Source organism: Eleutherodactylus coqui, chromosome 12 (assembly GCF_035609145.1).
Source record: "Eleutherodactylus coqui strain aEleCoq1 chromosome 12, aEleCoq1.hap1, whole genome shotgun sequence".
In the NCBI taxonomy this organism is placed as follows: domain Eukaryota; kingdom Metazoa; phylum Chordata; class Amphibia; order Anura; family Eleutherodactylidae; genus Eleutherodactylus; species Eleutherodactylus coqui.
In genome coordinates this window covers 109,409,925-109,431,764 of record NC_089848.1, presented here as the reverse complement: position 1 = coordinate 109,431,764, position 21,840 = coordinate 109,409,925, and the positions used below count along the sequence as shown (strand labels likewise).

Sequence of the window (21,840 nt, the reverse complement as noted above, 5' to 3'; positions counted from 1 at the left end):
TCCGTACAGAGTATGACTAGAACAGTCTTACAAGTCAGTGGGTCCTCTCCTATCCATTGTGTGAATAGCCCATGAGATCGCTGTAAAGCATATCTCTAAATGCTGTGAAATATAGCTACGGAAAGTCCTTTATACAAAATTCTACAATCAGAAAATTAAAACAATTTGAGAAACGTAAATTAATTTCACTATCTGGTTTTAATTAGTAAAAAAAAAAAAAAAAGGCAGTTGAGTCTCCTTAACAACAAAATTGCAGGTCTAAATCAGTCATGCGCCAGTTGTCGGCGTATAACCGTATCCTGGCGGTATATCCCCGCTGTCTCTGTGGACTGGTCTGCCCATGGTACACATACTGTATAAATCTACTTCTGCTGACGGCCCACATCCTCATTTCCTACTTTCAGTTGGATTATCTTCTGATCCCGCTGCATTACAGCCTTATCGGCGCGGCGTGTCCTTCTCCGAGCAGCCATGCTGTATTATGTGGAGCTTTGGCAGAGGATGATATTGGCTCTCAGCAGCGTTCGCTGGTGTCAGCTACAACCAGTTGATAAAAATCTTGTTAACTGCTGAGATCTCCAGAAGGGGTTCCGACGCTTTTGCTGGCGCCAAAATAGCTTTCTGCGCTTCATTGCTTGGCCTCACATTCATGATTTGCTAATAGCCGTTTCCAGGATAGAACGCCGAGTGATGAAAAGTAGCAATTATGCCATGAAAAATAAAGAAAACATTCAGGTAAAGCTCCTCGCTAACGTGAAGAGGGTTTATGAAGTTTTTCACTATTGATTTAATTCCCCCATAATTTTATCTTAATTTTTTTTTAGGTTCCCCCCCCCCCCCCCATTCCCAGCTTTCCTAAACTTGTGCTTCTGTACTGAGTTTTGCGGGAAGCAAATGGCTCCATTCCCACTTCAGTGGCCAGGCTTGGTATTACAGGCATTGAAGTGGATGGTAACTTTGCCTGTAATACCAAGCCTGGCCACTGCAGTGTAAACAGAGCTGTTTGCTTCCTGCAGAGATCAGCCCATTGCAGGAGCACACAGTCCCAGCGAACAGTTGCATTATTTAGCAGTCAACCTTCTCAGAAGCCAATTCCTAAGAAACTACCGCCAACTTGTGCGCTGATATTCCGGCGGTCCGCCACTAGCCGTTATGCATTTTCCTGGAGCGATGACTTGCTGTACATCCGCATGACTGCAGCAGCTAGTCACAGCGCTAATGTTAGTATGTAGGGCATGTGACCGCTAAGGCGGTACATCAGATCCTTACTCCAGGAAAATAAGCAGTGACTGGCGGGGACTACCGGAGCATCGGCACTGGTGCAGCAGGGGGAGGGGGTGGAGGGGTTTAGCAGGCTGCCAATGGCTGTCATCAAACTTCCAGCAGTTTAGTATTAAAGACCCCCATACACATCAGGGAAAGTCAGCGTTGGACCTCGCCCGACGTGGAAGCTATGCAGGGAAATCTCAATGTCACATGAGGCCTAAGACTGGATGGGGAAGGGTTAAAATCTCAGATGACCGTTTTAGGGCCGCTTGCACCAACCACGCTGTTGATCGTGGTTTAGCTGTGGAACTTGGTTTAACCCTTTCCAATCCACTGTCTGACGTCTAAAGACATTCTGATTGAAGGCTGTACAGCTCCGAAGTTGGAAGACGTCCAGTAGGGTATTTTTACTGGCCGCTCTGTTTTCAGGGGCCTCTCCAGCATGTCCCATACCGCAGTACTGGCTCTAGTCAGCAGATGGCGTCATTGTATAATGGCAGAAATAGAAGGCCCCCTAGGAAACCCTGAATCCAAAATTGGATTGCAAAGGGTTAAGGGAAGTGCGTTGCACCAACACTTGATGTTCACTACAAAATCCACTTGATCTGCGATCAACGATTGAACCTTGAGCAAATGTGTCGCACACGGTGATTGGTGACCGTAGTCGGGTGATCTTCCCAGCATTCATAGTGATAGTAAAAACATGGCTGCTGCCAGCATGAATCGCCGGTGGGATTTCACAACCTGTGAAAAGCCGGCCGGGCCATCATCCCAATCAGTCATGTTGGATTTTGGCTGTAAAGAAAGTTCAACTAGTTGGATCTGCCAAAATCGGGGGGTCAAATAGAAGCGAGATCTGAACTAAAACCACGGGCTGAACCGCGTTGGGGCAGCGGTTTTCTACTGGATCTTAGGTCAAATCTTGTTGACCTCTCATCAAAACTTTGGTGCAAACAGCCCTAAAAGATGGGACTTCTCACAGTATGACTAGATGCGATATCACGTTAGAGGGATGTATATCTGCGACTACCAGCCAATACTGCCCCTATAGCGCAGACTCCCGTCACACCGAAGGCTTTCCTCTTCCTCAGTCCACATGGTTACAATTTTACACAACCGCTAATTTTCTCGGATGAAGTTCTCACTTTCATTCGCCTCTTATCGGTGTCTTCCCTGAAGAACTTATCACTTTGAAGTCGCCGGTAACCGGAGTTGTAATTAACTTCAAAGTTTCAGTTCAATTTTCGGCGCATATCTTCGGAAGGTCTGCACATTAGCTCCACTTACTGCCGAAAAAGAGGTGTCAGAAAGTGATCAATGACTCCAATTCTAGGCTGTCCCTCGTTACGCGTTTAGCGCGGCTCCTAATCCCCGTTCGGTTTTCATCTTCCTCTTTCTGCCGTTATGACCTGGTTGCTTTATTAGGATGAAGTCATTCAGAAAGTAAGCGGCTTCTCGCACGACTCTTATTGTGCAGACTGGGGAGTTCTGCCATCATCGCCTCCGCGCCGGCTGGAGTGAGTGGCACTTACAGGTCGCTCGCTTTATTGCGGAAGCTACTCTGTTCCGTTGCTGTTGGCAAATCGCGTATAATTACATGCATTATTTTTTTTAAAGCGGGGAATAAACGCTCGGCAGAAAATTCCTTTCCAGGAAATGAGACTTCAATTGCATTGTGGCCCTTTACACATAGATAACCTTGTCCAAATCTGATGGGAAACAATGCCGCCGCGTATTTGTCTATGAAAAGCGGTTCTCGCTGTCACAAAGATAACCTTTCATCGCAGAAATCTGATCATTCCTATAAAGAAAAGCCGGAGCGAAAATGAAAAAACGACTACACGGCGCTTTTTTTTTTTTTTTCAAATGTCAAGCCTGTTCGTGGAAGGGAGTGCTTGATGAACATGTCAAGCTGCACGCCTTTTTTCCCCTTTTCTCTCCCTTTTTTACTACTTTGCTATGTGGAAGTTTTCTGTATATTTTTCATTCTGAGCACCTTAAGTTATATGGATGCGATTGTTGTGGGAGATTGAATTGAATTCTGTTGTAAATTGCGCCAAAGAATATGTACTGTGCGCCAATCTTATGTGTATTAAAGAACACATGCGCTTCAAAACTTTTGACATGTGGCTACGAGTGATCAGTGGGGTCCAGGTGCCGAGACTTTGTGCTGCAATGACAGGGATGCAGCACTCCTCCGAGCACTGTTCCTCTTCGGCTCTGTTCGTTACTCTTTTGGCTGTCCTCGGCAGCTAAAGACTGGCTTGTAAATGTCCATAGAGGCTTCTGTGAGCCCACCTTCAGCTGCCAGGAACCGCTGAAGGGGCACCGCACTCAAATTGGTCTCAGCATCCCCCCCCTCCATCCGGATGTCTAACACCTCAAAAGTTTTATCAAAGTGCGCTTAATCTTTAAACACTTTTTATACCTACCTATAAACCGATTTTTTTGGGCTAGTTTACATGGACGTCTTCGTACAAAGTGTTTGCGTATTATTCAGTGCGGATGACCCATTGATTAACATGGTATATTACGGGAAGAAGTAGCCCATTGAAGTCAATGGACTAGAGTAAATTTGCATTGAATATGCAGGAAATCTTCAAATACCTGTGTGAACGAGCCCTTGGTGTCCGTCATAAAATGTTCCTAATTTAGCTAAAATTGGCACATTTTATGATTACTTTATCGTTTCGAAGACCCTTTTCCCGAATTGTTTAGGTAGGTATAAAAGAGAAACTGCACCTTTTGTAAAAGTTTAGACATGTCAAAAGTTTAGTTCATTGGGGAATTTGGGTGTTGAGACCCTCACTGATGGCTGAACTGAAGAGGCTGCAGCTATCACGTTTGGCAGCTGAGGATGGACTCATACAGGTTTATGGACGTCTTCTATAGACTTCTATGAACCGGTCTATAGCTGCCGAGAACAGCCGAAGAGTTACATAGCTGAAGGGGCACAACGCATGGATGAGTGCTACAGCCCCTTCATTTCAGCCATCGGTGAGGGTCTCCACACTCGGATCCCCCACTAATCAAGACTTTTGTCTCAAACATGTCAAACGTTTAACAAAAGTGCAAATTCCTTCAACATTTTTTTTACCTACCCCAGCAATTTGGAAAAGGGTCTTCAAAGATGAAGGAAATCCTGAAATTCAGGTAAAAAAAAACACAGATTTTTTTAAAACCAATTTTTGGTTTATTGCAGCCTTAAGAGAGCGTAAGAAAAAGTGTCTTTAGGGTTGTGGCAGATTTCTGATGTCCCGTACTGGCATTTTGTCAAATTCTTGTATCTTATGGCAGCATCGATGGATCTTTCACATTATATGCTTCATAGTTGAATCGGGCTCATCCATTACTTCTGTTTCCATCCGGCCCTAAACAAGCCATATTCGTATATAGGCTGCTGATGTCTTCCCAAGTGCGCAAAACTAGGGAGCGATCTGCTTCCGGTTGTTGTTTCTACTGTGGCTTATGGAAAGCCCTGTAAGCAGGACAGTCCCTTGTAGCATCTGATGTCGGGGTTTTGTGGCGGCAGCACAATCCAGAGCACTTTAGCAGGGCGGCAGCGCATGCGTGGTCACCTGGGACCAGAATCCACGGATCCAGCCTAGAATCCTAGAAGAGACCGAATTCAAGGTGTGAAATGTAACTGTCTTTATTACTCCACGGACCTAACTGCAACATTTCAACCAGAAGGTCTTGATAAAGACCTCAGAGGAATGAAGACTTCTAAATGTTGCCCTTTGAATGCTGTCACGTCTCTCTTCTGGGATTTGGAATCGATTCTTTTGTCTCACATCTGGGGTTTGAATTAATTGTGTCATACGGTGTGTGAATAATTTTTGGGTCTGGGGTCTGAATTCATTGTAGGCTCTGAGGTCTTCATGCATATTTACTTGTTTTTTAGCCTTTTTTTTTCTCTTTTGAAAAAAAAATTGCAAGGCCTTCCAAGATAAGAAATTTTTACAACAGCTCCTTGAAGCTAAAGAGGTTGGGAATGCCTCGTCAAAGGACAGCGGCCCTCCTGAGTAAAGTATCTGGTGCACTAGGTTAGACATGTCAAATATCTTCCCCCTGTCACTTGGAAGACGGCCCATTTTACAGGCTTGACTAATTGGCATTTGTCGGAGAACGGATCGAGATGCTTGTCCTAAGGTACATGCGTTGGCAGTCTACCGGCACAGGGAGTAAGTAAGCTGGAGGAAGACCACCGGAGCTTCAGAACAAGAGAGACGACCATGGAAATCTGGAAGTAGATGAGGGTTTTACTATGCCTAAAATTTCACCCAGATCATTTTGATAATTGACGCTACACTTGAAGCTTTTTGGCTTCTATCTGTTATGGTATTGATATAGTGGGCATGGAGCAAGGCCTCTGCAGCGTGAGGGGTGATTGTTCTTCTGGCAGTTGACACTGGCAACAAAGTACCTATGAGCTCAACACTGGAAAGCAATTTAAAATAAGTGCCGCCCTTAAATACTCCTCAAGGAGCCCCTGAAAGTAGTGTGCTAGGGGACTTCTGTTTGGGCCAAGTCTGTTAGTGGAAAGTGGCTAGTGACCTGATATATGCAATAAATGGAGAAAACACATTTGGCAAATCTTCATCCCTTCTTCCGCTAGCATTGGACAGGATGCCCGTGTTCCTTGCACAAAATTTGTTTGTACCATTTAATGTTTAGTGACCGTTTTGACTCTTTAGCAGGACTTGTACGAACCTTCTTAGGTAAAACCCCATCTCTTGAAATCTGCCATCTTTGTTTATTGCAAGCCGCCTTGTGTCTTTTAATCTTAAATTGCTCCTCACCTTCTAGTCCATTTGGTACTTATGTAATGGGCTTCCTCTAAAAAGTCAATGTTGATGGGCAGAAATGCGACAATTGTGCAACCGCTTGATCTGAGGTTGCTCAGAAAGACATTCTGTGATTGGCAACTTCCAGTCCTTCATAAGAGAAGTGTTTGCTGCGACAGTTAGAAGGAGCTGAGACTGCAGAATGCTGAGGTGTTGGGCGAGAGGCTGAGTGCGACAGTCTGCACAAGTCGCAGGAGCCTGAGAGGGGAGTAGCGGGAGCCACTCTGCATTTGGTTGAAGCTATAGCAGGTGCCCCTCTTTTCTGGAGGATCCACTGGTCCTGGCTTGACAAGCGGTGGGAGTCGGCTAGAACAATCTGGAGGAAGACTCATGGTTGCAGAATGTTTCGTTAGGCCACGTCTGTGAATGCCACCGAGGAGGAGTTGGATAACCCGCAAGCTTGTTGTGCACTCGAAATGGCACAAATACTGGAACCATGTAGCAGAGGAATTCACCCAGAGTTCTACCGAATTGGACAGAACTGTTATTGAGACTGTGGGACAGAGTCTGGGTACATAAGTGCACCTTGATTTAAAGGGGTTGTCCCACTTCTAACGGTTTTCAGACAGCTCTGTACATTACAGAGTGGCCCAGGTTGGTACTGCAGGCTGAATCTAGTTCACTTCAATAGGATTTAGACTGCAGTACCAACCCAAGCCACTGGGAATGGGTATTAGTGTATCTTGACACCACTAGAACTAGGTGGGTGGCGACAAGATACACCCCCCGCTGGATTGGCTGCCGAGGGCAATGGAACTAATGCAATGCGTCACCCTAATCTCCCCAGGCTGCTGCAGTGAAGGTCCCCTCCGGCGCTCGGGCTTAATGGTCTGCTGCTGCTGACAGCCAGTTGCTGTCATCATTTCCCGAGGCTGATCCTCTGAATTTCCCCACCAATGGTCGGCCTTAATGGGCTGCTGCTGTTAATCTCCGCTCCCCAGCCGAATGCTGTAAATCCCCACACTGGTCGACATTCTCTTCAACCGGCCGGGGAAGTCACAGCGGCTGAGCGAGTTTCAGCAGGGGACCTTCAGAGCGCAGCCCTTGTAAGCGGCACAGGCAGCAGAGGAGTCTGTGACAGCAGCTCTGGTGACCACTGTTACATCGGCAGAGCGAGCAAACCACACTGTAGGACTGCGAGACAGAGCACCGCCATGAGTGTGAGCAGCAGAGCAGTAGCCACGTGCAGCACCGCACACATGATCCACAGAACAACTGCGGGGTCTAATTAGCCTGATTTCAACGCTGCGGAGCGGCGGTGGGACCGACTGTGAGCAGCGTAGCACTTGCCTGAAGCCGGCCTGCCCAGCCAATCCAGCGGGGGGCGTTGGTTATGGGAGTGTATCTTGTCTGCCCCCCCCCCCCTTAGTTCCGGTGGTGTCAAGATACACTAATACCCTGGGAATGTATGGCGCTGTCTGAAAACAGCTAGAAGTGGGAGAACCGCTTTAAATAAATGTCTTTAGTATGCCATGTGTTCTAGTGATAGGCTGTGTGCGGAAATCTGTGCTTTAATTCTCCACGGACTAGTGTTTGAATTCACGTTGTTTCACTCATATCGGGATCTACCAGTTGATACAACCATATTGCTACATTGTGAATTATACTACGCGGAGTGTGGAGTATTCTCCAGGTGGATTTAGTGGTAGTCAGGATTGCATGCGGTACAGTGGAGGTCGTTGGCTTCTTAAGCTGCCTCTTATATTGCACAACGTTTGTTGTTTTCAAGTTTGAAATAAAAAAAGTTTGTAATTTTCGTGTCGTATCCTGTAACCTGTCGCCTACCGCCACCCGTGGGATTCTCAGGACTTGCAGACCACAGGGGATGGACTTGATTAAGACCTCTTTTTTTTACTTCATTTACCCTCTAAATGTAGTTATGAGGATCGCCAATGTCAGGAGACGAGACGTAAATGAAGAAATTATCTTCTGAAACCTCCTACATGTAAGAAAGCAGAGAGACTCAAGAAAAGTTGGAGCTTCAACCTTTCACTGACCCGTGACCGAAGCCCGCAACGTTATCTTAATAGACTTTTTTTGGAGTCTGGGTTCTAGCCTGTGAATGGGGAAGTGATGACGAGTCCACGTTATTTCGGGCTCTGCCGCGGCTTCGGCTATCCTCTTCACAAAGCGCCTTGTATGATAAGAGAAGGACATTTTGTGCTTGGAGGATACGTGTTTGTATCATTTCCCCCAGAGTGGTCTGCGATTATATGTAACGCTTGTTGAATAAGTGAGCTTTTACCTTTTTGATCATTTTAAAATTTCTTTTTTCCAACGGTGAGGGAGTCTGTGGAGTTAATGGCCGAGACTCGCGTAATGATATGGATCGGGAGTCGCAAAAATATAATGGGGCTCATGAAAATTTTTGCTGCGGGAGAAAGTTATCTGCCAAGTGCTGAAGAAAAAGAAAAAAAATACACTTTTAAAGCTCATTGGTAATTGCATGCAATGTGTACAGCCATTTTTTAAAGGAACCTGTCTGGTCGATGACGAGCTGAGCAGATTGATCGGTTTGTGGGAAAAGGTTCAGTATAACGTGTTCATTCCTTGCCTATTCTGCGTTTGAGAGTCCAGTGGGTGGTCCTATAGGGACTGATATCCAAAGGGAGGACTGATAAGATCGCTGACTGGACTCTTGGGCCCAGAATGAGCAGCGGTATTAATCATTGGATTACCAACGTTCTACTGCATCTTTTCCACAGATCTATATATCTTCTCTCCTCCTCTGGCTCTATAAGACGCGGTCTGCAGATTGGACTGCGTTTTCAACGCGATGGTTCCATTTATGGCTCCTCCACACGGGTGTAAATATGCAACATTTAATGTGCAGAGTATAGAATGAATGGAACCCATTAATGTCAATGAGTTTATTTACAATTGCGTATTTTTCTCGTGATTTCTGGTCACATGAAGAAGAAAAAAAAAAAAAGCAGCGTGACCCACTTCGGTCCATATTACGGACGTAAGTAGGCCATAGAGGTGAATGGCACTGCACAACTACTTATTGAATATGCATGAAGCATTCACGGCACATTTGCACACAATAATCCCTTCTCGCATATTTTTTTTTGTTTTTTGCGCATAAATATGCAACGCTTATGTGTGCAAATAAATAGCATGGAGGGCTGAAATACACCCGTATGCCCAGGAACACGCTTCAGCACTCATACACATGCAGTATCTGAATAAAATTGCACAACTGTTTGTTTATACTAGACACACGTGCAAGCTTCTTAGCGCATGTTTTGATCACATTGTGTGCCCATCTGCCACGTCCAGGCGGGCCTTAGTGGATAGGTTCCTAATTCTATAGATGACTTTGTTCAAAAAGTCTTCAGTGAATGGGAAAGCAGGATACCTGGTCATGTACTATCGCTGAACCACCTGGGGCAGATGGGTGCATGGAGGGCACGCCAACAGTGCGGGCGGCGGCGCCCACACAGATGCACATGCAACATAAAAAACACCGTCAGCACTTCAAGTAAATGAGAAGCTGGAGAGAATTTCACTTGGGAGGTATTCTGCAGAGGTGTCTATAGAATTAGAAAACCGTCCATTAAGGTTCACCTGGACGTGGCGGATAGGACTGTTTTGATCAAAACCTGCACTAAGAACCTTGCATTTTTATGCTGATGACCTAAACTATTCGGCTCTTAGATGTGTCGGAGCGCTGAGGTGTTTCTGTTACTGTAGATGTCGCAGCCACGGCTTGCATGCCCCATCACATTTATTTGTTGGGGGCGCTGGCTGCTTGCCGTTGGTTTCCCATTAGGGACCCTCATGATGTGTTGAGCTGCAGCTCCTGCGGGTGATTGCGGTCTGCGCTAGTAGGTTTTACAGCCTTATGGAACCCTCGTTCACACAGCCAATCGTCCTGTTGAAAAATCTGTTGTGGAATCTGCGGCAGATATTTGCGGCTGCCCCACTTAGTCCCCTTCACACTGCGGCAGAATCTACTCAACGCCCCTTTATTTCCTGCGGCACAGACTCCAACGGAAATCACTGGGATGCAGAAACCAGGCCGTCTGCGCAGGGTCTTATGTTCATACGGGGGGACGCTGCAGATTTTGTCTAAATCTTGCAGGAACAATCTGCAGTGTAATTACAATATTGGCGGAGCGGATGAGATTTCACCAAGACGAAACTGACTTTTTGGTGCCGACTTTATGTAGCATTTCATAAACTGTGGATTTCCATCAGCCCCATTGAAATGAATGTAGAGGTGATGACGCATGCTCCGCAAGCACATCCTCCTCCTGAGAAGCTCACCCCCGCAGTGAAAGTCGGGGCAGGACATGAGTGATGAGACCCTCTCCAACCAGCAGGGTATCCCCAATCCTGAGGATAGCGGATAACTTGAAATTTTGGTGCAACCCGATTTAAAGGACAACCCCGTTACCAGACAACATTGCCCCTCCTGCTCAGGCTAATGTCTTGAAATGACAAAAGCAGCAGTACTTGCCCTCCTTCGTCGTGGCGACCTGGCACTGCAGCCCTGCCGTCCTCCCAGTGTTGCTGATGAGATAATCAGAAGTCACCTGACCGCTGCAGCGTCACCGCTGATAATCCTGACATCAGCACTCAAATCCTGGGCGCCGTGATTACAGGAGGTAAGAACAGTGGCGCAGCAGCCTCTGATTGGCTGCAGCGGTCAGGTGACTTCCAGTGACTTCATCAGCAGCAACAAACATCGGGACCACAGTGGGGCTAAAGTGCTCGATCCCTGTGGTAGAGGAGGGGTAAAGGCTGTTAATGAGTGATAATTTTGGTCATATTCACCCCTGTTCTCCTGTATGGCTCTTCCTTGATTTGTCTCCCAAAGCTGTGAATTTTTAAAATTGGCGGGCCTCACAGATCACGATCAATCAAATCTGGCATCCTCTATTGACATTGAGCAGTTGGGGACGGCCCATTTGACACATTCTTAGATTTGGCTCCCTTTGTTGTGAAGAATTCAAGCTGGGGTGAACATGAACAAACACTAAGTTTGCATCATTGGGGCTGCAACTGGAAAACTAATCGGCCAGCCCCAATGACATGAGGCTATGACTGGTCCGCCGGGGAATCCTTAAGTCACATTTTTCCTTCTATCTTCACTTCATGTCTGTGTAGCGACGGGTTAACCACCCCATTCATTAGTCTCATTTAACTTGCTACATTCCCCAAATACGGAGTGCGATTTGTTACACTTGATTTTACACAAATGCTCAAGAACTTTTGCTCCCTTCTCTGGAGCGGCTCCATGTTTAATGAAGGTTTTGTGGCTCTTCATTATAAAGTAAATGAGCGTGAGGGATGGCGCGTTATTATAGACATTTGCATGTCACAAACAATTTCTCATCCGCGCTGCGGCCCACCCGCTGCGCAGCTCTAAATTTAGGTTCTCCAAAATTTTTTCTTCAATTACTTGAGCTGATGTGTGAAACGTTTTACATATTCAGATCTTTCTGCTTTCACGAAGCACTGTGGATTATACCTGATGTGTTCTGCGTTAAGAAGCTTTTATTTACGGTTCCAGTGGCCCTTGGATGTTGGGGCCACTACGTAAAATATTACCGGAAATAAAGTGCTGAGTGAAACTTCTCGGATTCGTAGAAACTCTGTCAAATACAAAAGAAGCGCAAAGACCAAGAACAAAAGAAATCCTTGGTTGGAAAAAAGGTACAATAAGGAAAACTCCAGAACACGATTGGCATAAAAGACACAATCCGCCTCTGTCCGGGGATCCCATCAGGGTTTCCGTTCAAAATCCCCAAAACGGCATCCCTGGACCCCTCAGCAGGGGAATTGATTGATGGAAAGACGAACATGCCGGACCGCGCTCCCCCTGGAAATAAGTGCGCTTCCAGGTAGACATGAAGAGGTTAATGTAGCTGTGCAGGAAGGGATCTGCAGAACTCCTCTATGTCCCAGTTTGCTTGCGACGGGGCCCTTCACCACCCGTGATGCTGGTCGTTGGTTTGGAGATTCTTTATTCCAAAAGAGAGCCGGTCAAGCGGATCCTTCAAGAAGCTCTGCAGCGCCTTTCGTAGATGAGACTCCTCCTCCTTCAAGCTGGGGTCTTTGATTGGGGTAACAGTCACATGATGCACATGCCACTGCTGACACGGCTGCGGTCAGTCCTGTAACTAGTAATTAGCCACCGGACTGGAAGCGGCCCAGAAGTCATCAATAATGTTTGTTTGAAAAAAAAAAAAATGGGAGAAATTTGTCAAAAACGTTTGAGCGAAAAAATAGTCCATTTAGGCCCCCCTGCCCTGCGGCTTGCCAGCAGCGGCGTCTGCGTCTACCTGTCTTTTTTGTTCTTTTTCGTCTGTACTGCAGACGGTTCGCACGGCGACCAATCAGACATGCGCAGTACGGACTTTTTAAAAAAATTTAACTACTGCTTTTCCCTAGCAATGGCATGGAATCCGTGACCCCTCCGCGATGTGACTGCGGAAGGGCCGCAGATCGGACGGTTTCCATTGACTTCAATGGAAGCTGTCCACGTGCATTCCGCAAAAAAATGGGGCAATTGGTTTCCGCAAGTGTGCAGTAAAAATCGTTTTCCCATTGCATGCTATGGACGCTGTTTGCTGCGGATCCATGGAGCAGACGCCCGCCACGGGTCCCACGCAAATACACACACAGTGAATAGATGAGTAAAGGGGCAATAGTAAGAATTAAACATAAAGTAATCAACCTAATGGCACAGGAAGGCAATAGTCAAAGGGGAGGGGAATCCTGAGGGGGGAATATGCGAAGCTCTCTGATAGAGGATATACCGAGAGATACAAGGATACAAAATGAGATGATATATAAAAAAATGAAGAAAACTTCAGATATTTGCAGTATGCAGATTCCCAGTCAGTGGTAACTTCACCCGTTTAATCATTCTTTTCTGCCTTATTGTTGTACACTGGGGGACATCTTCACAGGAGCGCCGGAAATATTCCTTAAAATGCCAGAAATGTCGTTTTCAGCGTTCTGAAATGACAACCGATCCGGCTTCTAGACTGTGTGTATATAATGTATGTGTGTATGTGTATATAGATAGATAGATATATTAGAATTATAATGAGGTCTGTCTTGTGGATACAGCAGGAAACGTCTTAACTCCTCCAATGGGACTGCTTTGCATGCGGTTGTCCTCGGCTCCTCCGCTTTCTGTTGGCAGCCAGGGACACTCCTGTGTAGTTGGACCATATTTGGATGTCCAGATGCACTTCCTATAAAGTGCTGCCCACGACTGGCAGTCTGTATGGAACGGATGCCTGTCTGATGTGGAGCCACTTGGGTTGACTCCAGTCTACGTTAGATGTCCACTGCAGGCGCCGGGCTAAAACAAAGGAACAGACTCGCTCGGACACATTTTGGCTCCTAATTTGAATATTTTAAAGTTATATATAATTTTTCAAAACTAAAATCCTCATTATTACATAATGAATTAAAAAGACACATGAGACTGCGACCAGCCGACCGGGGCTTACTGAGGATGCTGCAGGCTCCTGAGCGCCTCCTAGTGGAAGCTGCAGGCCCCAGGCTGCTAGCATTTAAATCTGCTGTATCTCCCTGCAGTGGGGCTTAAAGCCTTCGATTCAGTGCTGTTTGAGTGAAACACGATCCACTTCCAATATTACAATATTAAAAGAAATGTAACACCTGTATGTTTATGCTAATTAAAACCAGATCGTAAAAAGTGTCTTTTCTGATTTGTAGGTTTTCTAAAACTTCCGTTTTTTTTTTTTACAGGACTTTGGGGGCGCCCATCTTGCCTGTGTTGCATTTAAAGAGATGCTTTATTGCAGAACTCATTAGCCATAGACACAATGGACAGGAAGGGAACCTGTGGACTACTATGGGAGAGTGCTGTGAGCATGCGAATAATAGGTCCTGTGTTATCTCTATATAGGTGTCACCTCTCAGTGTAATCCTGCCTGTACAGGGAGGGGAGGAGGTGAGCTGTGACTATTGTGAATGGCGGGTCCTGTGTTAGCTATATATAGTTGTCTCCTCTCAGTGTAATCCTGTCTGTATAGGGAGGGGAGGAGGGGAGCTGTGACTATTGTAAAAGGCGTGTCCTGTGTTACCTATATATAGGTGTCTCCTCTCAGTGTAATCCTGCCTGTACAGGGAGGGGGTGACCTGTGACTATTGTGAATGGTGGATCCTGTGTTATCTATATATAGTTGTCACCTCTCAGTGTAATACTGTCTGTATAGGGAGGGGAGGAGGTGAGATGTGACTATTGTGAATGGTGTATCCTATGTTAGCTATATATAGTTGTCTCCTCTCAGTGTAATCCTGTCTGTGATAATGAGATGACGGATAAGAAGTTTTTTTCTACAGAACAGGAAGTGCCAGACTATTATTAGGCTTAGTGGTCAGTGTGCAGGGAGGGGAGGAGGGGAGCTGTGACTATTTTGAATGGTGTATCCTGTGTTCGCTATATATAGTTGTCTCCTCAGTGTAATCCTGCCTGTGATGATAACGAGATAATAGCTGAGAAGTTTCCTCTACAGAACAGAAAGTGCCAGACTATTAGTTATCTTAGTGGTCAGTGTGCAGAGAGGAGGAGGAGGTGAGGTGTGACATCATGTGTTTGTTTCTTTCACAAGGAGATTCCAGCTGTAAGTGACTACTTTCCCGCTTGATGCAATGAATGTGTGCAGATGAGTCTTCTGCGGGGACAGTTTTATCCGTAGGGTTTAAGATTTTCCCGAACTCTTAATAACCAGGTAATAAACCTTGCAGTGTAATCAGAGGGGCCGACCTGTCAGGTACCGCTGTCAGTCCAATTTACATGGATTTTAAGGAGATGCCGTTGATGATGGGAAGTTTTGACTGAATAAACAAAAACACCCAACTTTCACTAATCCTAATTACCATTGCTGTGGGGTTATTCAGAAGCGATCTTACATTCAGAGTCAAATCAATATTTACAGAGCATTAGTGCCTCCGAGAATTTGAAACCTTGTGATTAGAGTTCATCGCCGTTTTATCCGTTCTTCAAAGAAAGCGCAGACATCAAACGTAATTAGCCTTCATTCAGGAATCAGTAACACTGCTGTATTCCCACACGCGCCGCTTCTCGGGGTTTAATAATTAAAGATCCTTTCTTTGATATCTCCCTTAATTTTCTTTTCTACTGTTTTCCTCTTGGAATCTGTGAAATGTGAGACGCAGTGAAAACCTCCTCCTATTTGGCAGCCAGAGGGTTAAGCGTTCTATTGCATTAATTAGTGTACAACAGATTAACTTGTCACAAACTGAAATGGAGCCGATGGAGACCAAAACTACAGTAGAAATGGGTCTAAATGAAGAAAGACCTTGAATAGTTGCAGTTTGTCCCACTTGCTCAGAACCCTGGATGGTAAGTCTCGCCTACTTATGTGGTCAGCGTGGGATTTGGGGCAGCACAATATCACCGCGAGAAAATCGGTAGCCCCTGCTATATTGCTTCGTTTTCTTGCAGCAATACCACAATTTTGTAGAACTACGTGCGAGGATTTTCAGGGGAGGGCTTGAAATATAAGCCCTACCCTGGAAATAAGCCATAGCTTCTGAAAAATATAACACATGCATCACCTATAAGTGCTGACCGGCTATACTGCATCTTCTCCCCAGTCTCCGGCACTAGTCTTCAGGCATGTCTTCTGGGTGGGGATTGCAAAATCGGATGAACCAATGGCTGTGATTGGTTCATTGAGCGCTAACTCCGATTAGCCCACGGCTAATTAGGTCCCACGGCCCTCAGCCAATCAGAGGCATCGTTTCCTGGAGGTGGGGATTGGAAAAGTCCCGGCAAGAATACATGCCTGAAACCAGTGTTGGGCACAATGCAGCACTTATAATCTTACTAGCTGATATACCTGGCTTCATCCTAGTTAACTTACTACAGCTGTTAACATGTTATTCGCACAGAAACTTTTATTAAGTCATGGTTACTTTAGGAGAAGCAAGGAATAAAATATGTATGCACAAAGAGGAGCGTTAGATTCTCCTCAGACTGCATGTACCGATGTCCCTCTGCAGAATGTGCCACCCCTCCCACTCTACTCACTTTATACCCTTAAATGTGACACCCCTTTTTATTCAAATTTAACCCCAGACTAGAGGTTGCAGCCCCTTCTTAGCCTTAAAGGCTCCATCCCTGCAGTCCATGGCCGCTTCCTCATCTACTTTACAGCCTTTCCCTATATACACATAGATGTGAGGTAGATTCTCCTCAGTATATACACATAGAGGTGAGGTAGATTCTCTTCAGCATATAAACATAGAGGTGAGGTAGATTCTCCTCAGTATATATACACATAGAGGTGAGGTAGATGCTCCTCAGTATATACAGATAGAGGTGAAGTAGATTCTCCTCATTATATATACATAGATGGGAGGTAGATTCTCCTCAGTATATATACATAGATGGGAGGTAGATTCTCCTCACTATATATACATAGATGGGAGGTAGATTCTCCTCACTATATATACACACATAGAGGTGAGCTAGATTCTCCTCAATACGTACACATGGAGGGGAGGTAGATTCTTCTCAGTATATACACATACAGAGGTGAGGTAGATTCTCCTCAGCATATACACATGGAGCTGAGGTAGATTCTCCTCAGCATATACACATACAGGGGAGGTAGATTCTCCTCAGTATGTACACACGGAGGGGAGGTAGATTTCCCTCAGTATATACATACAAAGTTGAGGTAGCTTCTCCTCCGTACCGTATATACACGGAGAGGCGAGGCAGCTTCTCCTCAGTATATACACGGAGAGGCGAGGTAGCTTCTCCTCAGTATATATACGGAGAGGAGAGTAAATGTATATGGGGGTCGCTTGACTTTTCCCCAACAAAGTAAGACAAGACCAAGATTGAGGAGATCCGTGTCTGCACATCTGTCAACCTGCTGCCTCTGAGTGCCGGGGAACTCCTGGGAAGATAACTGCTCCGTGTTACTACTGAAGCTTTGTACTTAAAGGGGTTGTCCCGCGCCGAAACGTTTGTTGTTTTTTTTAACCCCCCCCCGTTCGGCGCGAGACAACCCCGATGCAGGGGTTAAAAAAACAACCCGCACAGCGCTTACCTGAATCCCGGCGGTCCGGCATCTTCATACTTACCTGCTGAAGATGGCCGCCGGGATCCTCTGTCTCCGTGGACCGCAGGGCTTCTGTGCGGTCCATTGCCGATTCCAGCCTCCTGATTGGCTGGAATCGGCACGTGACGGGGCGGAGCTACACGGAGTCGGCATTCTACACGAGCGGCCCCATAGAAGACTGCAGAAGACCCGGACTGCGCAAGCGCGGCTAATTTGGCCATCGGAGGGCGAAAATTAGTCGGCTCCATGGGAACGAGGACGCCAGCAACGGAGCAGGTAAGTATAAAACTTTTTATAACTTCTGTATGGCTCATAATTAATGCACAATGTACATTACAAAGTGCATTAATATGGCCATACAGAAGTGTATAGACCCACTTGCTGCCGCGGGACAACCCCTTTAATTGTATTAAGTACAATGGATTGCAGAGAATCTGGAAGGGAGCCCCCTAGTGGCAGCCACTTCAAGTGTAACTTACAGCAGTAAAGCAACAACCTTTAAATGTAAGTATATTACAGGGGAGACTAACACAAGCTAATGGAGAAGCAGGAGTTGTCTGAAACCCGTTACCCCCTAGGCACATGAATCTTTGGCCAAGCTGAGCGCTCGGGTGTATGGGGGGCCCGTGGAGACAGCGGGGGGACAAATGATTGTTCCTCCAACAGTTGTTGAACATTTATGGGGCCTCTTAATCCAAAAACATCCAGAACTGCTTTTTTCCCCTCTCCTTTAAAAATGTCAATGAATGAAGCCACCGCAGAAGATCCCGCTGAGGGGGAAGAGTTTCAGATCGTCTCATCTCTTATGCAAACATCTGACCGCTGCGTTTGTAGGAACCAGAGAATTTCCAAAAATTAAATCCTGACTGAGACTGAGAGTCGGTCGCCGCGTACAGGCTGAGATATACGTGCGTCACGCAGTCAGTACGCAACGGCTGCATGCCGCTCATCACCATGTATGTTGGCGAGTCGTGTGAGCAACAAGATGGCTGCCTGTGGCAGCATGGTATAGCGTATTGGACGTACAAGACCCGCACACAGAATACACTGTACCAACACGCTCGTGTGACCCGGGACTTATACGCAGTGCCGGCACGCTCGTGTGACCCGCGCACAGGAAACGCTGTACAGACATGCTCGTCTGACCGGGGACTTATACGCTGTACTGACACGCTCGTGTGACCTGGGACTTATACGCTGTACCGACACGCTCGTGTGACCCTTGACTTATACGCTGTACCGACACGCTCGTGTGACCCGGGACTTATACGCTGTACCGACACGCTCGTGTGACCCTTGACTTATACGCTGTACCGACACGCTCGTGTGACCCGGGACTTATACGCTGTACCGACACGCTCGTGTGACCCTTGACTTATACGCTGTACCGACGTGCTCGTGTGACCCGGGACTTATACACTGTACCGACACGCTCGTGTGACCCGGGACTTATACACTGTACCGACGCGCTCGTGTGACCCGGGACTTATACTCTGTACCGACGCGCTCGTGTGACCCGGGACTTATACGCTGTACCGACACGCTCGTGTGACCCTTGACTTATACGCTGTACCGACGTGCTCGTGTGACCCGGGACTTATACACTGTACCGACACGCTCGTGTGACCCGGGACTTATACGCTGTACCGACGCGCTCGTGTGACCCGGGACTTATACTCTGTACCGACGCGCTCGTGTGACCCGGGACTTATACGCTGTACCGACGTGCTCGTGTGACCCGGGACTTATACACTGTACCGACACGCTCGTGTGACCCTTGACTTATACGCTGTACCGACGTGCTCGTGTGACCCGGGACTTATACACTGTACCGACACGCTCGTGTGACCCGGGACTTATACGCTGTACCGACGCGCTCGTGTGACCCGGGACTTATACTCTGTACCGACGCGCTCGTGTGACCCGGGACTTATACGCTGTACCGACGTGCTCGTGTGACCCGGGACTTATACACTGTACCGACACGCTCGTGTGACCCGGGACTTATACGCTGTACCGACGCGCTCGTGTGACCCGGGACTTATACGCTGTACAGACGCGCTCGTGTGACCCGGGGCTTATACGCTGTACCGACGCGCTCGTGTGGCCTGGGACTTATACGCTGTACCGACGCGCTCGTGTGATGCGGGAATTGTACGCTGTACCGGCACGCTCGAGTGACCCGGGACGTATACTGTGTGTGTAAATCTGCTCTTGAATAGATTTCTTTGGAGCTTTAAAATAAATTTTGTAACCGTCTGTTTTGGAGTTCGTGTCCCCCAGCTTACCTCCTGTAGCACCGCTATGGTACAGATGCAGCAAAATGCAGCACGCTTGTCATCGCACGCAGCAGAGGGCCGCCTCACGCCACTAAAACGCTATTGTTCAAAACGCAGTGATTCCACGTATAAACAACCCCCGATGGCGCAGCGTGAGATCCCATCTCATCAGTGTAACAGGCGGCGGCGCAGAACGACACCGTAAATAAACGCTACGCAGATTTATCACATTACACACAGCTTTAAAGGATGTTCAGTCACCGTTACACTGGGAGTAGATTGTACCTCTACATTTAGACACGACGTGGCCGGCCTTCTGTGGCTGAAATCACTGTGACTATAAAGAGGTGTTGAGCAGTCAGCCGCTATAATAGGTGCGCACCCTCAAGTCATAGCGGTCAATAAAAGGTCTACGCTGGCCAGGAGGAGTAACACGCTGAGTCTGAACACAGGAATTCCATCTGAAATCTGCTTTCAGGGATTCCGTCTTAAAGGGATTATCTGTTATCAGACAGACCCTCTTTAATAGGGCCACCTGTTTTAAAATACTGAACGGAGATGCTCCACTGCTGCAGCATTTATTGTGAAAGCTGCCATCGCAGTTAGATGACCATTGCAGCCAATCGGAGACTGAAGTATCACCCACTCGCTTCCCTGGAGTCGACACATCCTGGGCGCCATGAGGCCGGGAGTTCGGGAAGATGACGCTGCAGCGGTCACCTGACTTCCTGTAGCCGCAGCTATGCAGCCAACAGCGGGGACACAGCGGGGCTGCAGCGGCACTGCAGGGGTCAGTACAGTTCTGCTCATTATTTGAATATAGGCGGTTGTAGTGAAGGGGGTTATCTGGTAACATGACAGCCCCTTTAACCCTTGTATGGAACCCAGGGACACAGAAGCGAGGTGTGAATGACCCCTAACCAAGGACGTCTCGAGGCGCCGCGGCTGACATTGCGTTGTGACCTGATGGCTTCATCCTGTCGCTGCATGCAGATGGCTCTGTGGACACTTGCAGGGTTTGGCTGGACATCGGTCGGGCAGTTTGTCAATCCCGATTAGCTTGACGTGACCCGTTCATCCGCCGTAGGACTCCATATTGCTCTCTTCTGTTGTGAAGCACTGGCTTTAATGTCCTCTCATGTTGGTTTGCTGCGCTGCGGATGCATTAGTCAGCCACAAACTGCAGTTTTACATTATGATTGGCAGCATGTTAACTTGGCAAGTTCTGCATTACCTTAAATGCCCATCTGCCCATCGCTGCGGAGTGCCAGCACCCAGCAATTCTCAATTGTAACTGGACTTGTCCTCATTTGGAATGAACATTGACATTCATATGAAAAGACGTTTGGTGCTTCTAGTTCTTCCGCCGTGTGCTGTAGGATCGTAGGGCTTTACTGGACACGGTCCTTATCACTACCGGTGACTTACCTCTCAATGACCCCCAATACGCCTGTTTACTGACCTCACTTATAAGCTTTATAGCTGCACATACATCTTCTTATGGCGGCTGGGCTGACCACTGACAGCGGGGCTCCTGCTCTAACAGGCGGGGATGGAGAAACCTCAGATCCTAGCAGTTTAACCCTTACATTACATATTAACAAGCATGTAAGCAGATGATAGGCGAGGGGACTTCTCCTGTCACCCATCAGCACTTCACATTGGGCCCTGCTGGCCGCCGGAGGCCTGACAAAGACCTCTATGTCTGACATGTAAAGCCACTCTCACACATTCGTTCAGAAAACGCTGCTTAAAATCGAGGCACTTTTACCGCCGTTCCGAGCGCTGTTTTTAATTTTTTGCCACAGCGCTTTTTAACGCACCCCATCATTGTCATGGGTGCTGAGATGCGCAAAAATAGAACACCCAACGCTCAAAATTTGCGGTATTAGAAACGCTACATTTAAGCGCAGGTCTGCAAGGTCTCGTTGAAATCAATGGGAGTATTGTACTGTAGTTAGTGTGACACTTTGCACGTCGCGCTAATTGCGGTAAACGATATGCGTGAGAGCGGTGTGAATGTGTCTATTAGACCCCGCCTCCGTCAGTCTCCGAGGCTATGTAGTGTGTTCTACTGGTCTTTTAAGCAGATGGGACAAATGTCGTGCAAACGATGCCCGCCCCTCGTCCTCGCACATACTCGCTGCGGTGCTGCTGCACGGGAGCTAGTATCGCTGGCTCACAGCGGGGCGGCTGCAGGAGACTTCTCTCCTCGCTCTCCCCGCTCCTCCATTGACTTAACAGCGGCCGTTCAGTATTGACCAACTGCTGTTTACACTGAGCGATCAGCTCATCGTCCATCGTTTATGCTGGTTATGGCGCTGGGCAATGAGTGTAAATAGCGTCCGTTCAGTTCAC

At 47.2% G+C, this 21,840-nt stretch overlaps 1 protein-coding gene across 5 annotated transcripts in view; it reads left to right on the top strand.

Annotated features, from left to right (window-relative positions):
• The window catches only part of PARD3 (par-3 family cell polarity regulator), a 535,977-nt gene that overhangs the window by 141,318 nt on the left and 372,819 nt on the right, over positions 1-21,840 (top strand). The gene's annotated exons all lie outside the window — the stretch shown is intronic.